The sequence below is a fragment of the Giraffa tippelskirchi genome, chromosome 4 (genome assembly GCF_054371585.1).
Source record: "Giraffa tippelskirchi isolate mGirTip1 chromosome 4, T2T-mGirTip1v1.2.pri, whole genome shotgun sequence".
In the NCBI taxonomy this organism is placed as follows: Eukaryota; Metazoa; Chordata; class Mammalia; order Artiodactyla; family Giraffidae; genus Giraffa; species Giraffa tippelskirchi.
In genome coordinates this window covers 19,783,703-19,800,591 of record NC_137278.1, presented here as the reverse complement: position 1 = coordinate 19,800,591, position 16,889 = coordinate 19,783,703, and positions in this window count along the sequence as shown.

The window sequence follows — 16,889 nt, the reverse complement described above, 5'->3', positions numbered from 1 at the left end:
ACAGATGCTTCCTGGGCAACACTTACCTCACTCCCCTGCAATACACTCTTCCACGGGTTTCATTTTTTTTGAAAACTTCATCATTCTCAAGCTACAGTTTGAAAAGCATTGTGATAGAGCCTGCATGACGCTCTAGTCCCTGGAGAATAAAACGCTGCTGTTTCTCACCGGTTAGCATTGAGGTCAGGCTGGGATTTTAGAAAGACAATGGCACAGTAATCCTAGTGAGAGCCCCTTAGAGTCAGGAAGACTGGAATCCATTTCCATTCTGCAGACGTGTGTTGCACGTTGTACAGGTGCTAGATACGTGCAGACAAACAGGCAAGGTCCTCACCTTCTAAAAGGGCAACAAAGGGGGCTTGAATCCAGGATCTTCCAATTAATGGCAGAGGCCTGTAAGTCCTTTACTCAACCTCTCTGAGCTCAAGGTGATTACTCATTAAAATGGTCGGCCTGAGGTGGGAGACATGGCACCTGGCTTAGAATAAGTGTTCAGTAAATATCAGGTTGTTACTTCTAAAAGGTCTTGTAGGTCTTCATAGAAACATTCAACTTCAGCTTCTTCAGCATTACTGGTCAGGGCATAGACTTGGATTACCGTGATATTGAATAGTTTGCCTCAGAGACAAACAAAGATCATTCTGTTGTTTTTGAGATTGCATCCAAGTGCTGCATTTCGGACTCTTTTGTTGACTATGATGGCTACTCCATTTCTTCTAAGGGATTCTCGCCCACAAAAGTAGATATAATGGTCTAGTGTGAAGATGTGAAGAGCTGACTCATTTGAAAAGACCCTGATGCTGGGAAACATTGAAGGCAGGAGGAGAAGGGGATGACAGAGGATGAGATGGTTGGATGGCCTCACTGACTTGAGTTTGGGTAAACTCCAGGAGTTGGTGATGGACAGGGAGGCCTGGTGTGCTGCAGTTCATGGGGTCGCAAAGAGTCGGACATGACTGAGTGACTGAACTGGACTGAACTGAAGTGAAATATCAGGTTTCTCCGTGCTGGTGTGAAGGGGGCTTGAGGAGAGAAGTGATGACTGGCAAGGAAACAAGATTTTTTTTTAAATGTATTTTATTGAAGTACAGTTGATTGACAATGTTGCATTAAACTCTGCTGTACAGCAAAGTGATTCAGCTATACATATATTTTCTTTTCATATTCTTTTCCATTATGGTTTATCCCAGGATAGTGACTATAGTTTCCTTCACTCTACAATAGGACCTTGGTGTTTATCTATTCTATATATAATAGCTTGCATCTGCTTATTCCAAATCCCCCAACCCATCCCTCCCCCCTTGGCAACAACAAGTCTGTGCTTTATGTCTGCAAGTCTGTTTGTTTCATAGATAAGTTCATTTGTGCCATAGTTTAGATTCCATAGTTGATCTCATATGGTATTTGTCTTTCCCTGCCTGACTTACTCCACTTAATAAAATAGTCCATCCATGTTGCTGCAAATGGTGCTGTTTCATTCTTTTTAATGATTAAGTAGTATTCCACTGTGTATATGTACCATATCTTCTTTATCCGTTCATCTGACAGTGGACATTTAGATTGAAACAAGATTACTTTCATTTTCTTCTTCAGCCATTCTAGAAAATGTATAGGTTATATTGAAGTTATGGACTAAGGTGTTTTGCTTTTAATAACTTTGATTAAACTTCCAGAGAAAGTGAAAGTCGCTCAGTTGTGATCCCATGGACTGTAGCCTGCCAGGCTCCTCTGTCCGTGGAATTCTCCAGGCAAGAATACTGGAGTGGGTAGCCATTCCCTTCTCAAAAGTGGCATGGAATTGCATTGGAACACACATGTTTGTTTAGTCTGGGTTCACAGTTTGGTCCTAGTAGTCAATGGGAACTGGATTGGAAAGATGAAAAGATGTATCCAAAAATGACAATAACAAATGTGTAGGGTTGTTGTATGAGGATTAAATGAGTTAGTGCTTCTACATACTTACTTTTGAAACATTTGTAATGTACAGAACTGACACATAGTAAATACTCTATAAGTATTTGATAAATTGAAAAATCTAATAGAAATGAGGTACATATGAATTCTGCTTTGAGATGGTAACTGAACAGATATTTAGGCTTGAATCCGTATCAGTCCACCAGAGGGGCTCCTTGCATGGTAGGGGGCACATTGCTGTTTTCAGAGGACCCTTGTCTGATCCATGTGCTGGTGTAGCAGTGGATGGAGGAATCCAGAGCATTCCAGCCTTCCAATAATCTGATAAGATCAGATTATTGTTGCAACAAACGCTCCAGCCACAGCTAAATGAGTTCTAACTCCCAGAGAAATAGATGGGAATGCACAGGTTTTATCTTCCATCAAGAAAAGGAGTCCCTGGAGAAGGAAATGGCAACCCACTCCAGTATTCTTGCCTGGAAAATCCCATGGACAGAGAAGCCTGGCAGGCTGCAGTCCATCGGGTGGCAAAGAGTTGGACACAACTTAGCGACTGAGCACAAGAAAGTGAGAAGTTACAACACTTTCGCTATTCATTTCCTAAGATAGTCACAGTGCTGTTGTCTTCAGGATTTAGTGTCCAATGATCCTAGCTGTCCTTGCCTGTGTATCAATTCTGTTAAGAGGTGGAGAGGTTGGAGCCGGGTGTGGGTAATTCACACAGCCGGCTGTGACTATGTTGTCCCCAAGGCATGTCTTTCCTCTGTGTGCTGAGCCTCCTTGCAGTCCTGCCAGCGAAAGGCAGCAGTCACACAGTGTGGAGGCTTCTGATTACGCCCAGGACTTTCTCAATCCTGTTTACAGTTTACCCACATGGCCCTGCTGGCCAGCCATCCTCCAGAGCAGGGACAACCATGGAGGAGGTTCCACTGGTTCAGTTGTCTTGGTCCACAAGGCCTGGCCTCCCAGACTTTGAAGTCTTCAGTGGACCGTCTTCAGAAATCTCCAAAGAATTTTGTGCTCCTTTAGGGAAGGAGAACCATTCAGAACAGACCTCTGTCAAGGTGAGCTGACTGCAGATGTTCTTGGGTCCAAATGGGAAGCCCATGAGAGGCAGGACAAGTGAGGCCCTGAGAGGGTCATTCTTCATCTCACCTCAGCTGACTCGTGAAAGAGGGCAGAGGTGCAGACCTGGAAGGCCACAGTGTCCCAGGGAGGTTGGATCTGCAAGCCCCGGCACAGAGCAGCAGGGGTTGGGGGCATATCAGGGTGGGGTTTCATGTCCAAGGGCCTCAAGGTTGCTCTGTCCTCTTGATAATGGCACAAAGCCAGCCTTTCTGTAAAGCTGTTTCCATGCCCTGGAATGAAGAATAAGATGGAAAATGTGGGCAGGAGTGGTCAAATTTCATGAAGAAAATGATGAAAGGAAACTTCCCATTAAGAAGAGATGGTACAACTCTAGGCTCTGAGTAATTTTCAAGAGAAAAACATCCCTTTCCCAATAATGTAAGGAGAAGTCATGCTTCAAGTTTTAAAAATAATTACAAGGAAATGAACACCTGACATCAAAACACATGAATACTTATCCTAGTGATCATGTTCAGGCTGTTATTATTAGGCTAATAACTACTTATGAATACACAGGAGTGAAAGCAGTATGACTTACACTGACTCAATTTCTTCCTTTTATTTTTTTTAGATGTAATGAATTTTTTCACTTATTTGTCTGTCAGAAATATACATAAAGTTCATGAGAATAAAATCCTAAATAGAGTGAACTGTACCAAACTTTTCCCATCACTCCCCATCAGTCATTTTATGCCCCCTTGCCTAAAGATAGGACACTGAAAGATGAACTCCCCAGGCCGGTAGGTGCCCAATACGCTACTGGAGATCAGTGGAGAAATAACTTCAGAAAGAATGAAGGGATGGAGCCAAAGCAAAAACAACACCCAGTTGTGGATGTGACTGGTGATAGAAGCAAGGTCCGATGCTATAAAGAGCAATATTGCATAGGAACCTGGAATGTTAGGTCCATGACACAAGGCAAACTGAAAGTGGTCAAACAGGAGATAGCAAGAGTGAACATCGACATTCTAGGAATCAGCGAACTAAGATGGACTGGAATGGGTAAATTTAACTCAGATGACCATTATATCTACTACTGTAGGCAGGAATCCCTTAGAAGAAATGGAGTAGCCATCATAGCCAACAAAAGAGTCCGAAATACAGTATTTGGACGCAATCTCAAAAACAACAGAATGACCTCTGTTTGTTTCCAAGGCACACCATTCAATATCACCATTGAATCCAAGGCTATGCCCCGACCAGTAACGCTGAAGAAGCTGAACTTGAACGGTTCTATGAAGACCTACAAGAACTACTAGAATTAACACCCAAAAAAGATGTCCTTTTCATTATAGGGGACTGGAATGCAAAAGTAGGAAGTCAAGAAACACCTGGCGTAACAGGCAGATTTGGCCTTGGAGTACAGAATGAAGCAGGGCAAAGGCTAATAGAGTTTTGCCAAGAGAATCCACTGGTCATAGCAAACACCCTCTTCCAACAACACAAGAGAAGACTCTACACATGGACATCACCAGATGGCCAACACCGAAATCAGATTGATTATATTCTTTGCAGCCAAAGATGGAGAAGCTCTATGCAGTCAGCAAAAACAAGACCAGGAGCTGACTGTGGCTCAGATCATGAACTCCTTATTCCCAAATTCAGACTTAAATTGACAAAAGTGGGGAAAACCACTAGACCATTCAGGTATGACCTAAATCAGATCCCTTATGATTATACAGTGGAAGTGAGAAATAGATTTAAGGGACTAGATCTGATAAACAGAGTGCCTGATGAACTATGGATGGAGGTTCATGACATTGTACAGGAGATAGGGATCAAGACCATCCCCAAGAAAAAGAAATGCAAAAAAGCAAAATGGCTGTCTGAAAAGGCCTTACAGATAGCTGGCAAGAGAAGAGAAGCGAAATGCAAAGGAGAAAAGGAAAGATATACCCATCTGAATGCAGAGTTCCAAAGAATAGCAAGGAAAGATAAGAAAGCCTTCCTCAGTGATCAATGCAAAGAAATAGAGGAAAACAACAGAATGGGAAAGACTAGAGATCTCAAGAAAATTAGAGATACCAAGGGAACATTTCATGCAAAGATGGGCACAATAAAGGACAGAAATGGTATGGACCTGACAGAAGCAGAAGATATTAAGAAGAGGTGGCAAGAATACACAGAAGAACTGTACAAAAAAGATCATGACCCAGATAATCATGGTGGTGTGATCACTTACCTAGAGCCAGACCTGCTGGAATGTGAAGTCAGGCGGGCCTTAGGAAGCATCACTACGAACAAAGCTAGGGGAGGTGATGGAATTCCAGTTGAGCTATTTCAAATCCTAAAAGATGATGCTGTGAAAGTGCTGCACTCAATATGTCAGCAAATTTGGAAAACTCAGCAGTGGCCACAGGACTGGAAAAGATCAGTTTTCATTCCAATCCCAAAGAAAGGCAATGCCAAAGAATGCTCAAACTACCGCACAATTGCACTCATCTCACACGCTGGTAAAGTGATGCTTAAAATTCTCCAAGCCAGGCTTCAGCAATACATGAACCGTGAACTTCCAGATGTTCAAGCTTGTTTTAGAAAAGGCAGAGGAGCCAGAGATCAAATTGCCAACATGCTGGATCATCAAAAAAGCAAGAGAGTTCCAGAAAAACATCTATTTCTGCTTTATTGACTATGCCAAAGACTTTGACTATGTGGATCACAATAAACTGTGGAAAATTCTGAAAGAGATGGGAATGCCAGACCACCTCACCTGCCTTTTGAGAAACCTGTATGCAGGTCAGGAAGCCACAGTTAGAACTGAACATGGAACAACAGACTGGTTCCAAATAGGAAAAGGAGTATGTCAAGGCTGTATGTTGTCACCCTGCTTATTTAACTTATATGCAGAGTACATCATGAGAAATGCTGGGCTGCAATAAACACAAGCTGGAATCAAGACTGCCGGGAGAAATATCAATAACCTCAGATATGCAGATGACACCACCATTATGGCAGAAAGTGAAGAAAAACTAAAGAGCTTCTTGATGAAAATGAAAGAGGAAAGAGAAAAAGTTGGCTTAAAGCTCAACATTCAGAAAACTAAGATCATGGCATCCGGTCCTATCACTTCATGGCAAATAGATGAGGAAACAGTGGAAACAGTGGCTGACTTTGTCTTTTTGGGCTCCAAAATCACTGCAGATGGTAACTGCAGCCATGAAATTAAAAGACACTTACTCCTTGGAAGGAAAGTTATGACCAACCTAGATAGCATATTAAAAAGCAGAGATATTACTTTACCAACCAAGGTCCTCTAGTCAAGGCTATGGTTTTTCCAGTAGTCATGTATGGATGTGAGAGTTGGACTATAAAGAAAGTTGAGCAGTGAAGAATTGATGCTTTTGAACTGTGGTGTTGGAGAAGACTCTTGAGAGTCCCTTGGACTGCAAGGAGATCCAACCAGTCCATCCTAAAGGAGATTAGTCCTGGGTGTTCATTGGAAGAACTGATGTTGAAGCTGAAACTCCACAACTTTGGCCACCTGAGGTGAAGAGCTGACTCATTTGAAAAGATCCTGATGTTGGAAAAGATTGGAGGCAGGAGGAGAAGGGGACGACAGAGGATGAGATGGCTGGATGGCATCACCGACTCAATGGACATGAGTTTGGGTAGGCTCTGGGAGTTGGTGATGGACAGGGAGGCCTGGAGTGCTGCAGTTCATGGGGTCGCAAAGAGTCGGACATGACTGAGTGACTGAACTGAACTGAACTGAACTGCCTTAAGGAATGACCCTTCAGTCATTCTGCAAAGCTGAAACCGTAATTTCCAAAAATGCTTCTCCCATGCAAGTACTAACCAGGCCCAACCCTGCTTAGCTTCCAAGATCAGATGAAATCAGGAGTGTTCAGGGTGCTATAGCCATAGACCAAAAATACTTCTAATTACTCAGTGACAATGACCGTAGGAAGGGTAATCAATCAACCATCTCTAAGACACAGAACGGGAAGCAGAAGGTATTGTCCAAAGTACTGAATGTCTCTGTTCCTTCATATCAGAAAAGCAGTCTGGTCTTGATTGGTCTAACATATCCATAAATCACATTAAGATGAAAGCAAGTTAATCACCATTTTGGTTCTTTGGTTTCAGCATACTTCGTGTTTCTCACACAGTTATGAATTTCAGCGACAGAAATTGAATCTCCAATTCATACGGGACCAAAAAATCTTTGTATATAGTGTGAGCTGTCTTTTATCTTGGTTTGAACCTTACACTTTGCAACTTTGCCAGCCAACACAGTAGCCACTGGTCACATGGGGATATTTAAATCTAAATGGTAATTAGTTTAAAATCAAATAAAGGCGAATCAATTCCTGAGTCACACTGGCCACATTTCAAGGGCTTACTTGATCACATGTGGCTGGTGTCTCACACATTTGGTAGCACAGGGAGAGATCATTTCTGTTGCACAGGAAGTTCTAGTAAACAACACTGAAGTAAACTTTTATTAATCTCCAAAAAGGGGGGGGGGGGCATTAATAGCCTGCAACTAAGCTTAAACAATTATATTTTGGTATTTAAAATGTTTAATCAAGAAATGTTTCATTGTCAAAGATTAATTATAGTGGTTCTAATAAAAGGTAAAGCTATTAAAGCAGTTAAGCTGATTTATCTCATGGCGTAGTTATCAATAAGGCATATTCAGCATTAATTTTAGGGTATCCACAAATGTGGAATGCATGTAAATGAAGTATAAGTTCAACACCTAGCTTGCCTGAAGCATGATTGATTAGCAGCTGTGAAGCATCAGGGTTTTGAATACCAAGGTCAGGTAAATCCAGTCCAGCACAGGTGGCACGACCATTTCACTAAACCCACATTGCTTTTTAAATCTCTACTTGTTTTTCCTCAAAAAAAGAGGGAAGAATAAATTATATGTATTATGAGCTGGAAAGAATATATATTCAAATTCTGAGAAATAGAACTTTGCCTCTTCCTGTGAGTATAACAAACCTGGTCAATACTTTCTCTTATCTATAATGGTATCTTTTATCTTTTCCTAGAATGCATCACAATCCATATTAAAGCACCAAGGGGACCAATTAGTGTTTAGGTGAGGAGAAACAGAAGTACCACAGCTTGTAGACTGTGGGGCCTCTTAAATGAGAACGTTTATCTGACACTGTGACCAAAGGTCATAACATGATTATTTTTAAAATACGTTTTATGCAAATGTTATTGCTTTATTCTAAGAGCAACAGATGGTTGTAGCAAAAAGTTTGGAAAATGCAGAGACATGTAAAAAATCATCCACATTTCTTCCTAGTTTTATTTCTATCCATCTATCTTTACGCATGAAGTTAAACATCAGAATAATGAACTTTCAAACTCAAAAAGTTCAAAATAGAAAAAAAAGTATCACTTCAATTAAATAGTCTTACAAGAAAATGTTTAAAAATTTCATTAAGAAACATTTTTTGAACAAGATCACCAATATTTTAATTGACATCAGTATCTCATTCTTCCAACATAAGCTGTTGCAAACAGTCACCATTATGTGCGGCAATCTAACCTAAGATGATGTAAAATTCCATGTTAATACAGTTTAGAGTTTAATAACTTTAGCCCTAGGAAAAAAAATGAGAAGACATTGTGGGCCTAAGTGTGAGAGATCAGTAATTGACTGGAAAGAGGTATTCCAAGGAATGTTGGAAACTTTCTGTGGTGACAGGAATGTTCTCTATGTTGGAACTTCTCCAGTGGTCCAGTGATTAAAACTCTGCCTTCCAATGCAGAGAGCGAGGGTTCTATCCCTGGTCAGGAAACTAAGGGCCCACAAGCTGCTGGATGTGGCCAATTTTTTTTTTTTTTTAAAGAAGAACAGTGGATGTGTCATGAGGGGTGAAGAACATCCACTCTTTCATCTACAGAAATAGTCTCTATGCTGTATTGTTTAGTGGTGACAGTGTATACAATTGCTAAAACCCATTGAAACTGCACATTTAAGATCTGTTTATTTGCTGTTGTTAATAAAAACAAATTTTTAAAGATTCTTAACCTTTCCACCATTTACGGTTTATTCCAAAGAAAATGAAATACTTGGGTTATATACTCAACAAAACATGTACAAGTTCTATATGCAGAAAATTACAAAATGCTGATGTGAAAAATCGAAGACCTAAATAAATAAACCTTCAAATGCTCTTCCTAAATGGCAGGCTTGTCACCTGGATTCTACCCAAGCCCAAGCAGGGAATCTGGGCAGCTGAGTCAGCCACAGATCACACGGCAGGAGAGAAACCAACCCTGGGAAATAGGCTCGTGGTGACTTTCACAGAGTTTGGAATCCATACGTTAAACTGATTTTTCATTTTGTAAGATATCTTTACATTTACCTATTTATTGTAAAAAATATTTATTTATGGCTGCACTGGGTCTCTGTTGCTATGCACAGGCTTTCTCTAGCTGTGGCATTTAGGGGCTACTCTTCATTGTGGTTCATGGGCTTCTCACTGCAGGGGCTTCTCTTGTTGCAAAGCGCGGGCTCTAGAGTGTGGGCTCAGTAACTGTGGCACACTGGCTTAGTTGACCCGTGGCATGTGGAATCTTCCCAGAGCAGGGACTAAACCCATGTATCCTGCATTGGGAGGTGATTCCTAACCACTGGACCACCAAGAAGTCCACATTTGTCTATTTCTTAAACAACTCTGGTTGACTTAAATGTTAGGATAGTTAAAATGTTAATGTTAGGATAGTTAAAAATGTACTCATACTGGTCAGAATGGCCATCACCAAAAAATCGACTAACAAATACAGGAGAGGGTGTGGAGAAAAGGGAATCTTCCTACGCTCTTGGTGGAGATGTAAATTGGGACAACACTATGGAGAACACTATGGAGGTTCCTTAAAAAACTAAAAATAGAGCTACCCTGTGATCTAGCAGTCCCATTCTTGGGCATAAATCTGGTGAAGACCATAATCAAAAAAGATACACGCACCCCAGTGTGCATTGCAGCACTATTTCAATAATCAAGGCATAAAAGCAACCTAAATATCCATCGACAGATGAATGAATAAAGAAAATGTGGCACATATACACAATGGAATATTACTCAGCTTTTTTTTTTTTTATTTTTATTATTCTTTTTTATAAAGACTGAAATAGTGCCGTTTACAGCAACAAGGATGGACCTAGAGATTGTTATACTGAATGAAGTAAGACTGGGAAAGACAAATATCACCTGATACCACTTAAATGTGAAATATTTTTAAATGGTACAAGCAAACCTATTTATAAAACAAAAATAGAATCACAGATGTAAAAAACAAACTTACGGTTACCAAGAGGGAAATAGGTGGGAGGGATAAATTGGGAAATTGAGATTGACCTATACACACTACTATATATAAAATAGATAACCAGTAAACACCTACCATATAGCACAGGGAACTCTACTCAGTACTCTGAAATGACCTATAAGGGGGAAGGATCTAAAAAAGAGTGAATATATGTACATATTTAACTGATTTATTTGGCTGTACAGCAGAAACACAACATTGTAAATTAACTACACTCCGATAAAAATTAATTTTTAAATGTATTCATGGTGAAAAATATCAGACTTAGAAGAAAGATAGAAATCTTGCTTAGTTAGAAGCCTTTAAAAATTTGTTTCCACTTAACATATGGTGACTTAGTCAATCATGTAATTTGGTGAAGAGAGAAAAGAACGTGACACTCACTTGCTATTTATAACAAGGCAATATATTGCTTAGTACTTGTCAGCTTTTTAAGTAGCTGAACATCATGTCCAGTACTTTGCAAAATTCTTTCATATCCTCTACTGACAGCTTCAGTAGAAACGTCACCACAAGCCTACTCGGTTGCAGTGAGACAGGTTCTCATTTTGTATACCACTTTGGAAATATATTTACAATCCTGGCAAAGAATCATTCTTCTCTATTGCACTGTAGGACTTAATTTGGTAAAAAAGGAAAATTGGATTGTAGGTAAATGTTGTATGTCGTTTGGGCAGTGAATTGTAGCAATTTCAGCTACACCTCGGTCTGTTGTGCTCTTATGAATCATTTTATATTTTTGAAACTGTTATAATTATTATCCATGTATAATAATAATTATGTTTGTTGAGCGCTTGCCATGTGCCAGTCACTGGAAGCAGAGACATAAATAGTTGAATCCTCACATTATCTTGTCAGATAGGTATCATCGCCCTCATTTTAGAGATGAGAGAGAAGGGGCTCGAGAGGGTTAAGTGAATGCCTGCCAAGAGCCACACAGCTAGATATTATGAGAACCAGGAATTGGACCTGAGATAGTGTGATTCACAGTCCCAGGCTCCCTTTAGAGACAGAGTGATCTCCTTGCTGGGCTATGTGTTTTGAGATTCTAAATTCTTTGGTTCATGCTATAGGCATGAGAAACTGTCTCAAGTTTTGGACGATGCTTTAGAAGTTGGAGCAAATGTTAACTATCAAACCATATTAGTATTTGGTTCCATTTGTTCTACCACTGATCAAAGCTCTCTTCTCTTGACCAGTATATGTGAGTATGAATACATACAGTGTAATGATACCAGGTGAAAAGAAGCAATCTGACTAAAACAGTAGGCTGTTGTAACATTGGTATTGTAATTCACTAATAAGGCTGTCTTAGCTGGGCAGTAAATCCTTGGAACTGTAGTTGGAAGTCTCTGTTATATTGTATATATACATACATTTTGTATGTATACATAGAAAATTTTGTATATATACATACAATGATTTAAACAGTTACTCCAGAATACATATACATAAAAATATATATCCATATACATACATGTATAATAAGACACATAAAAATAAATAGTCTAGATTTCTGAAATCAAGATCTAAATAGTTACCCCAGAATACATATACATAAAAATATATATATATATACATGTATATATGTTTATATGTGTGTATATACACATGTATATATATGTATATATACATGTTTATGTGTGTGTATACATGTATATATACATGCATGTGTACGTGTGTATATATACATGCATATGTATATTTTTTTAATGTATATGTATTCTGGGGTAACTAGATCTTGATTCAGAAATCTAGAATATTTATTTTTATGTCTTATTATATATATATAAAATGATCTAAACAGAATACATATACATAATATATATATACACACATGCATATGTTTCTATATTCTGGGGTAACTGTTTAGATCATTATAGATATATAATGAGTGTCTAAATGTATAGATATATGCATGTATATGTATTCTGTGGTAACTAGATCTTGATTTCAGAAATCTAGAATATTTATTTTTATATTCAATTAGAGAACTTTATTTGAACTATTTTAAACAGACTCACCTGAAATAATCTGTCACAGAAAATTTAGAAAGCTATTAATACTTTGAAATATGATCTTTTTACTTATTAACACTTCACATTGTATTAACTTTCCATGTTATAAAAATATGCAATATAGGATTTTTTTAAAATGAGTTAAAGAAACTGGGGCAAAGGATAAATAAGGGTAGAAAAACTGAAATGAAACCAGGGGAGAGGTTAGTATACAGAATACCTGCTGTAAAGTGTGTGTCATTCATGGCATCTCATTTTAAAAATAAAACAGTACAGCTCACTTTCCTAAAAATGTGGCTCCTTGATCAAGAATCTCCATCTATTTTTTTTTTCAGCAGTGGAACGTGTTGTCCTTTTTTATGCTTTGTTCTTTCCACCCTGCTTTAGGAAATATTCCACTTGATTTTTGTCCTTTTTTTTTTTTTTTTGTAATAGGCAAATTTCCACAGCAGTTGAGACAATGAAAAATCATTGGACCTTTTAAAAAAAGTGATCACACGGAGCATTTGAGGATTCATTTGTCAAGTTAGTTGGAACCTCTTATGTGGGCAAGCTCATGTTTCCAATTTGGGACTCAGAGCAAGCCATCAGCTGTGTAGAATTCTCAGATCTGCTTGACGTCAGCCCTGAGACCGCGGTATCTTTAGCAGCTCCCCGTGTAGGATGACGCCAGCTGGATGAGCCATCCCCATGGAAAACAGCTCACTTGGCATATGTTTATGGGCCATAGTTTGGCAGTGGTATCAAAACCTTGCTTCTAGAAATCGCTATGACCAGTACACAAAGTGGACAGATCTGAAAGAGAGGATTTAAAAATTTCCAATTCTCCCTTACCTGTGAGGATTATGGGGTATACCCTATTAACACCATGACTTGCAAAGTGAAAGCATTGATAGCATTCTTTACATCAATATTTTAAGTAGATGAGTTGAAAATGATAAAGTGAAATGTAAATACCTCTATATAGAACTGCAAAATGTTTTAGATGAAATGTGAAGTGTGCATTATTTTCACTTTGTGCCATGATAAACATGAAAAGAAATAATGAATTCTGCCACGTGTCCTGTCTTGTATTTGCAGTCGTATGCCGTGTGCTCAGTCGTTTCAGTCGTGTCTGACTATTTGTCACCTCATGGACAGTAGCCCACCGGGCTCCTCTGTCCATGGGATTCTCCAGGCAAGAATACTGGAGGTGGTTGCCATGACCTCCTCCAGGGGATCTTCCCAACCCAGGGATAGAACCTGTGTCTCTTGTATTTCAGGTGGATACTTTACCATTGAGCCAGCAGGGATGCCCCAACCAGAAAATAAACCCTTTTTCCTCCTGCAATGTCTCTCTAGTGCCCTCTGTGCCAGCTGACAATATTTAAAGGGCCCAGATGGGTTTTCACAGAGCAGGCAAAAAGTATGATTTTGAAGTTCACTCTCTGAACAAAATTGCTAGTTCTGCTGGATCCGTGAATAGTCTCAAAGAGCCCTCATCTGTTATACCAGAACCACCCAAGAGGCTTGTTACAGTGCAGATTCCTGGACTCCAAATGGAACTGACAAAGTGAATTAGGATGGAGGAAGGGAGACAGGAATCTGTATTTTAAACTTCTATCCCAGATAGCCTTATGTACACTCAAGTTTAAGATCCAGGAGCTCATTGAGGATGGAGATATTTTGATTCACTGATGCTTCCTTGGCTCTAAGCTCAGTATCTGTCCTTATTAAGTGTTGCTTTAGACAGCTTGGTTCCTGGGTTGGTTGGTTGGTTGGTTGACCGGTTGAGAGAGTTGACTCAAACTCAGCCAGGTGTAATTGGCCATAAGCCATACCCCCAGCCGTACTTTAATGATATTTGGTAATAAGTATGTCCCTTCAGTATTGGTGAAACCCAAAGGTGGCAAATCCTCACTAGAATAGTAGGTGATTTTTTTCCAAAGATGGCTGCAACAATAACTTCCATCATACACATTCTCCTACAAGGCAACCTTGCCAGCCCTCCATACAGAGGCAGGCTGTTTGTTCCCTGCCCTTGAATGTAAGCAGGCTTTTGACTTGCCTGTAACCAATGGAAAGTGAAACGGATGATGTAAGACTTCCAAGGTTAATTTAAAAAGGCAGTGCAGCTACTTCTTGTTCTCTTGCTTGGACACTTGTTTTTGGAGCCGAGTCTGCACATAAGAAGTTTCCACATTGTGAGGAAGCCCAAGTCACATGGAAAGGCCACATGTGGATTCTCCAATCAACAGCCCCAGCTGACATCCCACCCACCCAACAGCCAGGTGGACCACCAGACATGTCAGCATCCAGCCCACAGCTGCTGAGTCACTTTCCCAGGCATCATGAGGCTCCAGAGCCATCCCATTGCCTTGTGGGAATGTCTGACCCCAGAATCCATAAGAGTAGTTATTTTAATTTTTTTGGGGGGGTGGGGGTGGGGAGATCATTTGTTACACAGCAGTAGTAACTGCAACAAACTGTAAAGCTCTTCTGAATCCCTGCCAATCTTACCCTACAGCTCACATGCACTGAAATCTGTGAACTTATATATAAGTCTTCCCTCTAATAGTACTATTTTAGTGATCTTCTTTACCTTCTGCTGAGTATCATTATGGAAAAGAAAGCCCCATATTTCTAAACTTGCAATATTGCCTAATGGTTTTATTTGAAGTGCTTTAAAAAAAAAAACTATTTCAGAATTGTGTCACAGGTCTTGTTACTTTATCAGTGTAAAGAAAACTTAATAAAGCAACATGATAAAGTAAAACAAGGTCATTTTAAATTACATTCCAATCTAAAAAAGGAAAGCACTAAATAATTGTGCCATAGTAGTATCAGGAATCGGGGCAAGCAATGTTTATCAAGCCTCTCAGTTTGGAAAGTCGAATGAAATCATGATAAGAGGAGAGAATTGGGGATCCACAGAGCTTGAGTTCAAAAATAAGTTCATCCCTCTATTGTCTTTGCCATCTTGAACACATTACTTAACCTCTCTGACCTTGAGTTTCGTCATCTCTAAAGCAAGATTAGATAATACCCTTCCTGGCCCACAGGACTGTTTCGCTGCTCAAGTGAGGGGATAAGAGACATGATAGCATTTGGTGAAGCTGTGAGACAAAATACAAACCAGCAAGGTTTCTTTCCACTAAGGACTCCTTCAGAGAAGGGAGACAAAAATTAAACTGCAATTTTATCTAGGCAGTGTAGGACAGTAGGGGGAAAAGGAAAGAAAACAAATCAGCTGTCCTCTCGACATTCTCTCTCTTGAACTGCAGTGCTCCTAGCAGACCCAGGTGTCTAGCTATGGGTCCTCATGATAAGGGGCCTGGGGCTCTGACATCAGGGCCACCTCAATGCCCTTCCCCCCAAATCCTCTTTACACTGGATGTTCCACCACTTGACTCTGAGAAGTTCACCCTCTGGGGCTGAAATGTTTCCTTCCCCCACTTCAGAAACAAGCAGTGGCTACGGTTGCAAAGACACGTCTCCAGTTCTGATTCCTAAGATAAGCTGCCGGTCTCCTGTGGGGCTTAGACCTCTTTCTGGTGTTATGTCTCAACCTCAGCAGCCTTGCCCGCATTGCTGTTCCCTGAATTCAAAGTTAACCTTTCAAGTTTACACTTGCTTATCAGAAAGGCCCCTTACAGACCGACCAACCCCACCACTTCACAAATGAGAAAACTTGGGACCAGGAGAGGAGCTGGCTCCCAGGCCAGTGTCACGACATCTTGCAGAATGGAGCTCCTCATTCCAGAGATAGTTTCTCCCGGGTGTTCCTGCGTTGAGCACATGTTCCAGACTTGCAACTGCAGCTGCCAGCCCAACGTCTCCAGATGGATGACTAAGAAGTTTCTTCAACTTAACTTGTCCAAGCAAAACTCCTGATTCTGCCCACCCTCTCCAGCAGGTGCTTCCCCTGGTCTATCAAGCTCAGCTGATTGCCCAGATGCCCGGACCAAAATCCCAGGAGTCATACTTAATAGCTTTCTCGGTCTCTGTTCCCACAGTCAGCTCACTAGCACGTCCTAAGGCTTTATCCTCAAAATGCATCCAGAATATATCTATTTCTTCCTACTGAGATGACTAACTGCAAGCCTCCATTACCTCTTATTATTAAGCTTCCTGACTAGATTCTCTGCCTCCTTGAGTGTTTCTCCTTAAGAAACGTGTTCTCCTTGAACATTTCCTCCACACAGTAGACGGTGTGGAATTTTCAAACCATAAATCAGATTGCATCACTCCCCTACTCTCAGGGCTCCAAAATCTTCTCATTTCATAAAAATTCCACTCCATATTCTAACTTGTTGTTCAGTCACTGTCATGTCCTACTCTTTGTGACCCCATGGACTGCAGCACGTCAGGCTCCCCTGTCCTCCACTGTCTCCTGGAGTTTGCTCAGATTCATGTCCATTGAGTCAGTGATGCTATCTAACCATCTCATCCTCGGCTGCCTGCTTCTCCTCCTGCCTTCAATCTTTCCCAGCATCAGGGTCTTTTCCAATGAGTCAGCTCTTCGCATCAGGTGGCCAAAGAATTGGAGCTTCA